This window comes from Sarcophilus harrisii, chromosome 6, assembly GCF_902635505.1.
Source record: "Sarcophilus harrisii chromosome 6, mSarHar1.11, whole genome shotgun sequence".
NCBI lineage: Eukaryota > Metazoa > Chordata > Mammalia > Dasyuromorphia > Dasyuridae > Sarcophilus > Sarcophilus harrisii.
Window position 1 is genome coordinate 188,417,092 of NC_045431.1, and position 10,817 is coordinate 188,427,908.

The window sequence follows — 10,817 nt, forward strand, 5'->3', positions numbered from 1 at the left end:
AAGGTGAATACTGAATACTATCTTTGCATATATTTGGAAAAATAAAATGCTATTTTAAAAAAAGGAGTCCATGAAATAAAAAGGGTAAGAGTCCCTGGTCAATATGGATAAAATAAATATTAAATATAAAAAAGAGAAAGAAAATAATGAAAAGAAAAGAAAAAGGATTTCTCTAAGGATGATATTCCCCAAAGCATTGACTTGCAGGGGAAGAGACTGGACTCAGAATTCTTGGGTGATGTCTCACCCTGCCTGTCCTCTGTCCAGCTGTTAGGTGGCCCAGGAAAATTTTCCTGAGACTGAGTGGGAGGCACTTTTGGCCACCCACTGGAACACTTGGATTAGCCAATGGCACTGAATAAACTCATGATCAGAACTCAGCTAATAATTCACACAGGTAATTAAGAAGGCATTTGGGCTGGGCTCTTGGCTGGGAGCCAAAAAAGCAAAATAGATCTCTCTCCTTCTCTGGGGCTCCCCTACTTCTATGAGGTCATACGGGAAGGCTCAGATCAGGAAGAAGTGTACACAAGAGAGTTTCAGGACTGTATCCTCTTTCCTTTTAACAGGAAACCTGACCTATCAGAGTTGGGATTGGAGAGGCAGGGAGGAGGTTGGGTAGGATGGGATAGGGGACCTGGAGATGTGGACCCTTACCCAGAAATGGACCATCATGCACAAATTTTCAGTCTCTCACATTCTAAAGTAGATGTCTCCAGGCTTGTTTTGAAATAATGTCTTCTCAGGACCCCAGTTACCCTGAGAATGCCCTTCAGCTCTCCCTGCCTCAAGTCCCTCCCCCATTCACTTCTAGACAGATTATTTTTCTTAATTCTTCATTCTTACTTCATCACTCTCTGGTTCAGAAACTTCCTGTGGTTCCCCATTATCAGAGAGCAAAATGTAAACTTCTTAGTCTAGCCTTTAAGGACTTTTTGCAATCTGTCTCCATTCTACTTTTTCAACCTCATCTTTCCCTTCTCTGCTCCACATACTGTGTTTCTTGCCATACTTTTGTTGTTTGTTCATGCCATAAATGGCCTTCCATTTCTAATGGTGAAAATCCCTCTTTTTTTTAAAGGTCAAGTCTAAATGTTAACTCCTCCATGAATTCCCCATCCCAAAAGAAATCCCTTCCTAATTAGAGACAGGGTCACCGAGGTTACCTTCTTTATTGTGTTGATAGAGAACCAGCGACTTACCCAAGATTACTTAGATAGTAAGTGTTAAAGCTGGAATTTAAACTCAGGTCCCATGATTCAAAGTTGCTATTCCTCTGAATATTTATAGCCTTTTTATTTTGCACCCTTTCCTATGAATTAGGAACTGGAAGACCTTGATTCAACTTCTAACCTTAGCAATACTTTGTAGAAAATTAGAAGTAGAAAAAAAATTGTAGAAAATCACTTTAGAACTCAGTTTCCTTAGCTTTAAAATGAGGGGCTGGATGATCTCTGAGTTCCCTTTCAATTCTCAATGATCCTATATTGTAGGGTGCTAATTCTGGGCTGACAGAACCATGGTCTTGGTTGTCTTTCCCAACATCCCTCAGCATGGGGGTATTAAAGGGACTGGGGAATCTAAGTCCATGATGCTTCTAATCTTACCTCCTGTGTCCAATCTCCTCTACATCATTTCTTTTTTCCTGCTTCGTTATTTCCCTTCCCCACTCCTGTTCCAGTCTTTTAAAAATAGTTTACAAAGGGGTTTGGCCAATGTTTGATCTTGTAGCAGTTTCAAAACTGGTAGCACTGGAAATTGGAAATCAGAGTTTGTGGAGACAGGTAGAGACCTGATACTCTGTCCCTGTCTCTCTTTCCTTCTCTCTGTCTCTCAATCTCTATCTTTTTCCTTCTCTTTCTTTCTGTCTCTATCTCTCTTTCCTTCTCTCTATCTCTGTCTCTGTTTCTCTATCTGTCTCTGTCTCTGTCTCTTTTTTTCTCTTCCATCTCCTTTTCTCTCTTTCTCTTTCCTTCACTCATTCTTTCTTTGCCTCTTTTCTTCTTTCTCTCCATTTCTCTATCTCTCTAAAGCTGGATGCAACCTTAAAGTTCACTTAATCTATCCCTCACCACTATCCTCTTTTCTCTTTTGCATATTTGGAAACAGAGATCTTTAGATAGAAATTATTTGCACTAGAGCACATAGCTAATAAGTGTTGGAACCAAAACTTGCACTCTGAATTCCAAGGCTAGGGCTCTTTCCACTTCACTGCTCCCCAAGGGATGTTTAAATTTAGGAATAGGATAAGGCTTAATTCAGATTAAGAAACTGTAATTAAATTAAAAGAAAGTCTTAGAACTAAGGCAGATTCCAGAGATACACTTTCTGTACGTCCCAAGAAGCTGAAGGACCCTAGTGTTTGCTGTCCCAGAAGAAACAGCATAACTAGGATTGGGAGATGGGTCTCTTGTTTCAGGGCACAGAAATTTAGAGGGTGCCAAGAATATTTCTGATCCTTTAGCAGTGTAGAAATAACTTAGTTTAGCACCTAGTTTGTAAGAATAATTGATTAAATTAGGAAATTATTGGTAGCACACTGCATGAAAGCTAAGCTTTTCCTGATCTCACCTTGTGCCCTATCCCTTCCCATTGCTGTTGGCTTTTCATGGATTAATCTCTTGGTGTCCTAATCTTCCCTCCTTTCCCCACTCAATTTCCCCTGTCATGAGCTTTATGCCATAGGATTTTTCCTTCTCATTTCTTTCCTTGTGACATCCCATATTCTATGGAATTTGTCTTAATAATTCGATCTATTACATGAACTGATGCTAAGTGAAGTGAAGAGAACCAAGAGAACATTGTACATGGCAACAGCAAGATTATATGATGATCACCTTTGATGGACTTGGCTCTTTGAAACAAAGAGGTAATTCAAGGCAATTCCAATAGACTTGTGATGGAGAGAGCCATTGCATCCGGAGAGAGAATTATGAGGACTGAATGTGGACCAAAACGTAGTATTTTCGCTCTTTTTTTGGTCTTTTTTTTCCTCCTCTTTCTTGTGTTTTGTTTCTTCCCCCCTTTTTGATCTGATTTTTCTTGTACAACATGATGAATATGGAAATTTGTTTAGAAGAATTGCACATATTTAAAAAAGTAATTCAGCCTAATAAGTCCTCACCTCATGTGAAAAAAAAAAAAAAAAGACTAGTTATGGTTCTGCCCAAAGGAAAGTTTGCTAGGATTTGGTGGGGAGGGAGGTGCTTTGGATTTAGAAGACACGACTAGGGCAAAGCTGTGTGACTCTGAGGCTATCAGAATGGAGGGAGTCTCCTGCCTTGGTCCCTTCGGACAGGTCTGGATTTAGAGCCAGGAGGCCAAGCTTCTTGTCCAGCACTAGATGACTCACCTAAGGGGCAAAGGTAATAAGTGGAGGAACCAGGCTTCAAATCAAGAGCCTCTGAGCCCCAGTCCAGTATGCGATCCACTGTACCAAGAAGCCTTCCTTGTTTTTAAGGAATCAGGCTTCCTGGCTCCAGAGAACCCCCTCCTCCTTCATGCCCACTATAGGCCCTTTCAAAAAGCCACCTATGAGGAGTGTAGTTATTTCTCTAAAAAATTGGCCTTCTACCTTTTATGAGCAGCTATTCTGTCTCCTGCCTTAGGTTCCTGCTGTCAGACAGACTGACTCCACTTAATAAACTCACTCACAGACCCACTTTCTTAAAGTCACAGTATAAGGACATAAATTAGCCAATTCAGCCTCAGACAAAGACTCTCTTTTCAGAGGTCTGTCCCTCTGTGCTCGCTCACTCACGGGGAGAAGCTGGATCTGTGAATCCCCAGAAAAGAATGTTTCCATTACTAGAGGGGCAATAAATTAACATTTGCTCATAGGGGAAAATAATGGCCCATTTTCGATTGAGCCAGTCAGATTCAATCTTTCTCTCTTGTCTTCGTCTCTCTTTGTTACTGCTTTTGTCTCTGTCAGTCTCTTAGCTTTTCTCTCTGGGTTTCCTCAGTTGTCTCTCATTTAATTGAATAAGCATTTATTACATGCTTACTATGTGCCAGGCATTGTGCTAGGTGCTGGAGATAACAATGACAAAAAGGAAGCAGAATCTCCTCTCAGTATTTATATCTATCTCCTTTTCTTTTTCTGTCTCTTTCTCTCCTCCTCCTCCTCCTCCTTCTCCTCCTCCTCCTCCTCCTCTTCCTCCTCCTTCTTCTTCTTCTTTTCTTCCTCCTCCTCCTCTTCTTCCTCTTCCTCTTTCTCCTCCTCCTCTCCTTCTTCCTTCTCCCCTTCTTCCTTCTCATCCTCCTGCCCTTCTTCCTTCTCCTCCTCTTCTTCATTCTCATCCTCTTCTTCCTCCTCCTCCCCCTCTTCTTCTTCCTCCTCCTCCTCTCCTTCTTCCTTCTCCCCTTCTTCCTTCTCATCCTCCTGCCCTTCTTCCTTCTCCTCCTCTTCTTCATTCTCATCCTCTTCTTCCTCCTCCTCCCCCTCTTCTTCTTCCTCTTCCTCCTCCTCCTCTTCTTTTATCAACCTCTCTTGCACTCTCATCACCTACCCCAACTCACACCTCAATCAGATTCTGCATTACAACACATCTGATAAGCCATTTACCCTTTGCCTGAAGATGTCTAATGAACATATTTCATTTTGAGATGATCCTTATTGATAGAAAGTCTTTCTTATGTCAAGCCCAAACTTGCCTCCTGGTAATTTCTGCCACTGCTCCTTCTTTTACCCTTTGGTACCAAGCAGAACAAGTCTATCCGCTCACCCATATGAAAACCTTTTAGATATGCAAAGTTGGTTATTCTATCTCCTCTAAGTCTTCTCTTCTCCAGGCTAAAGATTCACAGTGCCTTCAAATGTTCATCAGAGGAAATGATCTTGAGACCTTCTACCCTCCTAGGTTGTCCTCCATCCTCTGGTTACTTCTTAATTTCTCAATGTCCTTCCTGAAATATGACACCATACCCCCCCCCCCCCAATACAATATTCTACATGTGACCTGACAAGGACCCAGTGGGGACCTTCCCCCATCCTACTTTCTGCACACAACTCTCTCAAGTTGAGGCAGAGAGGCGACATAGTGGATAGAATGCAGATGTAGAGTCTGGAATACCTGATTTTGAATCTTGAATTAGACATTAACTATCTGGGTGACCCTGGGATAGTTATTGAATCTCTCTCAGCCTCAGTTTCCTTTTTATAAAATGAATGAATTGAACAGTCTAATGTTGCCTGAGAATGAACTTTCTGGGCAGCTGTTCTATACTGTTGACTCATAGTGAGCTTGCAGCTCATTTCAATCCAGATCTTTTTTAGATAAACTTGTGTTTAGCCATGTCTTCCTTCTTTTGTACTTGTGAAGTTGAATTTAGAACTAAGGGGAAAGTCTAATTATAATTGTATTAATAATTAGAGTCAATCCAATCTTCGATTCTGTCGATATCTTTTTCTACCATACTCTTGACATCCATTAGATCAAAAATCTCTTCCAATTTTGAATCAATTGGAAATTGGGTAAGTCTGCTGCCTCTGCCGATAATAGGCATCTATGTCACTGAGAAAAAATATTAAACAGCACAAGGTAAGACATAGATCCTTAGGGCATTCTACTAGAGATCGATTTCCAAGTTGACATTGGACCATTAATGATTCTTTGACCAGAAACTATTCAACCAGTTCCATGATATATCTCTCCATGTCTCCATGTGCTCACTAAAGAAAGCACGAGAGACTTTGGCAGATGCTTTCCTGATATTCAGATTAGCAATATCAACAGCGTCCCCCCCCCCCCCCCCCCCCCCCCCCCCCCCCGTTCACTATTCTAATCATCCTGTTTTAAGATTATTCACATATAATCTATTCTTGATGAATTCATGCTAGCTCTTTAGCATTTCTCTTCTAGATTTTTTTCCCGAGATTTTGTATAATAATATAAAAAGGCAGTCTAGAATTTCCCCAAGAATTGAAATAAAATTCATGGGTCTGTACTTTGCAGATATTATTATTTTCATCTGAATAGAGTCAACCCAATCTTTTATTATGCCAAAGTCTTTTTTAATGTGAAAATTTTCAAAATTAGAATTTCCCCCAATGGCATGTAGAAACAATTTTAGTCTTCATTTTATTTTATTTTATTTTGCAATTTGGAATTCCAAATTCTCTCTCACCTCTATCCCTCCCCCATCACTGAGAAGGCAAGCAATATGATAAAGACTATACATGTTCTACCAATATACATTTGGATCATAACTTTGTCATCAACCGGATCTCATTCTGAGTCAAATCCTGTTCTTTTCTTTTTTGCAAATTGGAATTGATCCTTCTCCAACTCTGAAGTAACTCTGTAGTTCTCCATGATGTTTCTGAGAACAGAGATGTCTTAGCAATAAATGTTTTTTCCCATCTTGTTTATGTGGTTCATCTGGTTCTGCTGATCTGTACTCAAGTGAGGCAGATAAATTCACTCCTACTATCTCCTTGCTTATCTTAAGTGATTGACTCCCCAGGAGACATTTTTGCTCAATCTTTTATAATCCAAACATTATTCTTCTTGACTGAAAAAAAAAAAAAAGAAAAAAAGAAAACCAAGCACACTTTAAAGCAAGTAGTTCTACAGCCTTTTTCCTTTTTTCTTTCTTTCTTTCTTTTCTTTTCTTTTCTTTTTTTTTTTTTTTTTTGAATTTTAATTCATGGGCAGGAGCTCATGGGCTCCTGCTCATTTTTTTTTTTTTTTTTTTTTTTTAACATTTTGAAATCTTCTCTCCCAAATCCAAGAGGCATGTCAAACTGTGTCTGGCTTTTTTCTCTTTTATCACAAATTCTAAGATGGAGTGGCTACTCAGCTTAGTCTAACTGTATTTCTTGTAATCCGAGGCATTTTTATTTTATGCATTTAGAAGCTATCCTATCCATACCCGGAGAAAGAAATGCTTGTGTCTAAATACAGAATGAAGCATACTTTTTTTAAACTTTATTTTTCTTGAGGGTCTTTTTTTGGCAGGGAGAGATCTATGTTTTCTTTAGATTTTTGTGGAAATGTTTTGCATAAATTCACATGGGTCTTCTCAATGAGGGGTTGGGAAGGGAAGAAGGTACAGAGTCTGGAACTCAAAGTTTTAAAAAAAACAAATTGAAAGAAATTGTTTTTACTGGGGGAAAATAAAAATAATATTATGAAATATATTGAATATATATAGAATATATTATATGGAAATAATATTATGGGAAACAAAACAAAATAATATTCTGAGAAAGGGTCCATAAGCTTCACCAGATTGCCCCAGGGGTCTATAACATCCAAAAATATTAAGAGCCATAAGTCTGCATACTATACCTCTCTTGATATATTCCAGGATTACATTTGGCCCTTTACTGATCCTGTCATACCATTGATTCATACTGAACTCATGGTTCACTAGAAGTCCTAGATCTTTTTCTACAAAAATTATTGCTCCCACTTCAACAACAATACTATATGATGATCAATTCTGATGGACCTGGCCCATCTTCAGCAATGAGATGAACCAAATCAGTTCCAATGGAGCAGTAATGAACTGAACCAGCTACACCCAGCGAAAGAACTCTGGGAGATGACTAAGAACCATTACATAGAATTCCCAATTCCTATATTTTTGTCCGCCTGCATTTTTGATTTCCTTCACAGGTTAATTGTACACTATTTTAAAATCTGATTCTTTTTGTACAGCAAAATAACTGTTTGGACATGTATACTTATTTTGTATTTAATTTATAATTTAACATATTTAACATGTATTGGTCAACCTGCCATCTAGGAGAGGGGGTGGGGGAAAGGAGGGGAAAAATTGGAACAAAAGGTTTGGCAATTGTCAATGCTGTAAAATTACCCATGCATATAACCTGTAAATAAAAAGCTTAAAAAAAAATATTGCTCCCACATCACAGGCCCATTCTGCACTGGTGAAAATGATACTTGAAACTGTGTAGAATTTTATATCATCTCTTTATAATTTTATCTGGAGAGGAACTGAACATGGAATAGTAAGTAATCAGGTGGGGAAAAAGGGAGACCTGACTTCAAGACTCACCTCTGATGCATAATTGCTAGGAAGCCATAAACAAGTTAATTGATGTCACCTTGGATATTTAATGGCTTCTCTTGGTGTCCCAGAACAACTCTCTGAGACTTGCTGCTTTGCATCGTTGAGAGGAGTTTCCCAATCAGCAATCGAGTGCTTGTCCTGATAATATTCCAGGTCCAAATCTCCCTTATTCACATTTCACATGTGAATCTAAGGGGATTTTGTGTATCATTTGTGGCTGCTGAAATATTTTTCATTTTTGACTGCTATCCATTGCATCATCAGTCCCTTACAGATTCCTGTCATCTTCTGATTTTTTCGAAATGTTTTTTATACCTTTATTGACACTGCTGATAAAAATGGTGGAACTTCTTGGGACCAGTTTATATTGCCTTTTCTCTCTTATACTGATCCCTGAATGGCTGTAGTTAGGGACATTAGTTCTGAGCTGTTCCATCTTGCTTCAATTTCTTCATCTTGTCCATTTGTGTAATCTCAGATGAGATATCAAAGTTTGGACTTCAGAAGTTACTGCCCCAGAGTTTCTTGGTTTCTTGTTTACCATCATCCTGATCTCTGCTTGAGGAGAGTTGGACAGGGAAAAGGCTGCTTCTTTTCTCCCTCCCTTATCCCTCCAGTTCTAGTCTGTGAGCTCCCACAAGGCAGGATCTAGCCTCTTCTTCTATCTGTGGAACAGAGCATTGCATTCAACATATTGGGTGGGATTGGGGGAGTGGGAAAGGCAGGGATCTCACAAAAAGGCTGGTTGGCTTCAACCATTAAACTCCACTTCAAGCTGATTTAACCACTTGAGATGCAAGTGAGGTCACAAGCTCAGGGCCTTATTTTCCTGTTGCATATCAGCTTCGGGGAGATATACTAAGTATGTAGGGGTGGATCTATCTGGTTCGACAAGTTACAAAGTTCAGAAAGGAGTAGCTGTCTCTTCTCCCCTTTGAGAGGCTTTCTGTGAATAAGACACCACAGACAGTTGGCAAACAGCAAGTGTGCTCTGATCAGGGAGGAGGCTCATCAGAGCTGAGGTGGGGCTTTGGACAACACAGGCTAAACTAGCCTTAAATGCCTTGCTTTTATGGCAGAGGAATTCTCTTCGGGAATTTGGAGATTTATGCCGCTCTCAGATATAAAAAGTCCATGCTACCAAAGCTAAGCCTAATTCCTTGTCCACCATGAAGTCTTTCCTAATCTCTAGGGGTCAGTAGGCTTGGATTCAGTCCCAGATCTTCACTTTTGATCAATGAGACAGGAGGTGAGTTATTTATTCTCCATCCTAGGGAGGAACTTTCCTTCTCCATCTGTAAAATGAGGGTGGTTGGATTAGAAATGATAAGAGTATTAAGGGTTCCTCCATGTTTTACAATCAAGGACTCCATGATGATCCAGTGGCTTGAAGTCGGGAGATATCAGTTCTAATCTAGATGTTGTCCTTGACTAGTTGTGTAACCAGGATTACATAATAAATCACTTCTTTTGAGCCAATAAAACGAGAGCCTAATAAAATTAGACTAGACAGCTCAAAGAAAACCTCCTAGCTCTGATAGTCTGTAAATTTGCCAACTGAAACAAATGTTTATTAAACGTGTGTGTGTGTGTGTGTATGTGTGTGTGTGTGTGTGTGTGTGTGTGTGTGTCCTCCCTTAAGTTTCTCTTTCTGGGGGAGTTGGAGGAACAGATATTTCCATTGCCCTCAGGGAACTTATAGTCTGGTTCGGGACAGAAGATACAGCTGCGAATAAGGCAGAGAATAATAGAGGAATCGATGAAAGGAAGTACTAGAAAGTGAGTTTGGGCTGGTCACTGCTACAGGTGGCCAAGAAAGGAAGAACATAATGTAGATTGGGGCAATCAGAGAAGAAGTTGGAGGCCAAGGTAGGATCTGGAAGATGGAAGGATGTGGATCAAGCAAAGAAGTTGGAGAGAGGGAAATTCCAGACAAGGATAATGGGATATCAATAATAATAAAGCTCATATCTCTAGGGACTTGACTGAAGTCATTCAGCCTCATCTTAAATACCTTTAGTGAAAGTAATTTTCTCCAATTGTTGCCTGTGCCATTGCTGAGACAGCTCTGATTGTAAATTTTATCATGCCAAAATCTACCTCTCTGAGATTTCTTCCTATTGTTTATCATTTGGCCTGCTAAAACTGAGCTGAATAAATCTAATGCTTCTTCTCTGTGATAACCCTTCATATTCATGATGACAGCAATAATGCCCTTCCTATCATCTTTCCCACTCTCTGCCCTTATCCCTTTTAGATGTGTTTGATTTCCCAGGCTACACAGCCTTAGTTCCTTTAATTGACATTTTGGATATTTGGTGTCTCATCATCTTGGTTATTCTATGCTGGACACATATCAAAGGGCAATGCCCTTTAAAAAACCATTTTTTCATGCTGGCTTCGGCAGCACATATACTAAAATTGGAACGATACAGAGAAGATTAGCATGGCTCCTGCACAAGCATGACACGCAAATTCGTGAAACGTTCCATATTTTTTTGGTTTTGCAACTGTCAATGCTGAAAAATTGCCCATGCACATATCTTGTAAATAAAAAAAACTATAATAAAAATAAAATTAAAAAATCATTTTTTCAATAACAAGCATTTATTTTCTCTCCCTGCTAACCTGTCTCCCTCTCCCCCCCCCCCAAAAAAAAAATTTTTTTTAAAAAGAAGCAAAACACATTGGCCACATTCAAAAATGTATGTCTTATTCATTTTGAGTCCATCATTTGGATCAAATTTTGTCATCAGTTCTTGGTAATTTTGATT

The 10,817-nt window shown here is 39.4% G+C and overlaps 1 non-coding gene across 1 annotated transcript; it reads left to right on the forward strand.

Annotated features, from left to right (window-relative positions):
• Positions 1-10,434: 10,434 nt before the first annotated feature.
• On the forward strand, positions 10,435-10,541 carry LOC111721393. Its single transcript, XR_002770619.1, has one exon. It is a non-coding gene; the product is annotated as a U6 spliceosomal RNA (small nuclear RNA).
• The last annotated feature ends 276 nt before the right edge of the window (positions 10,542-10,817 follow it).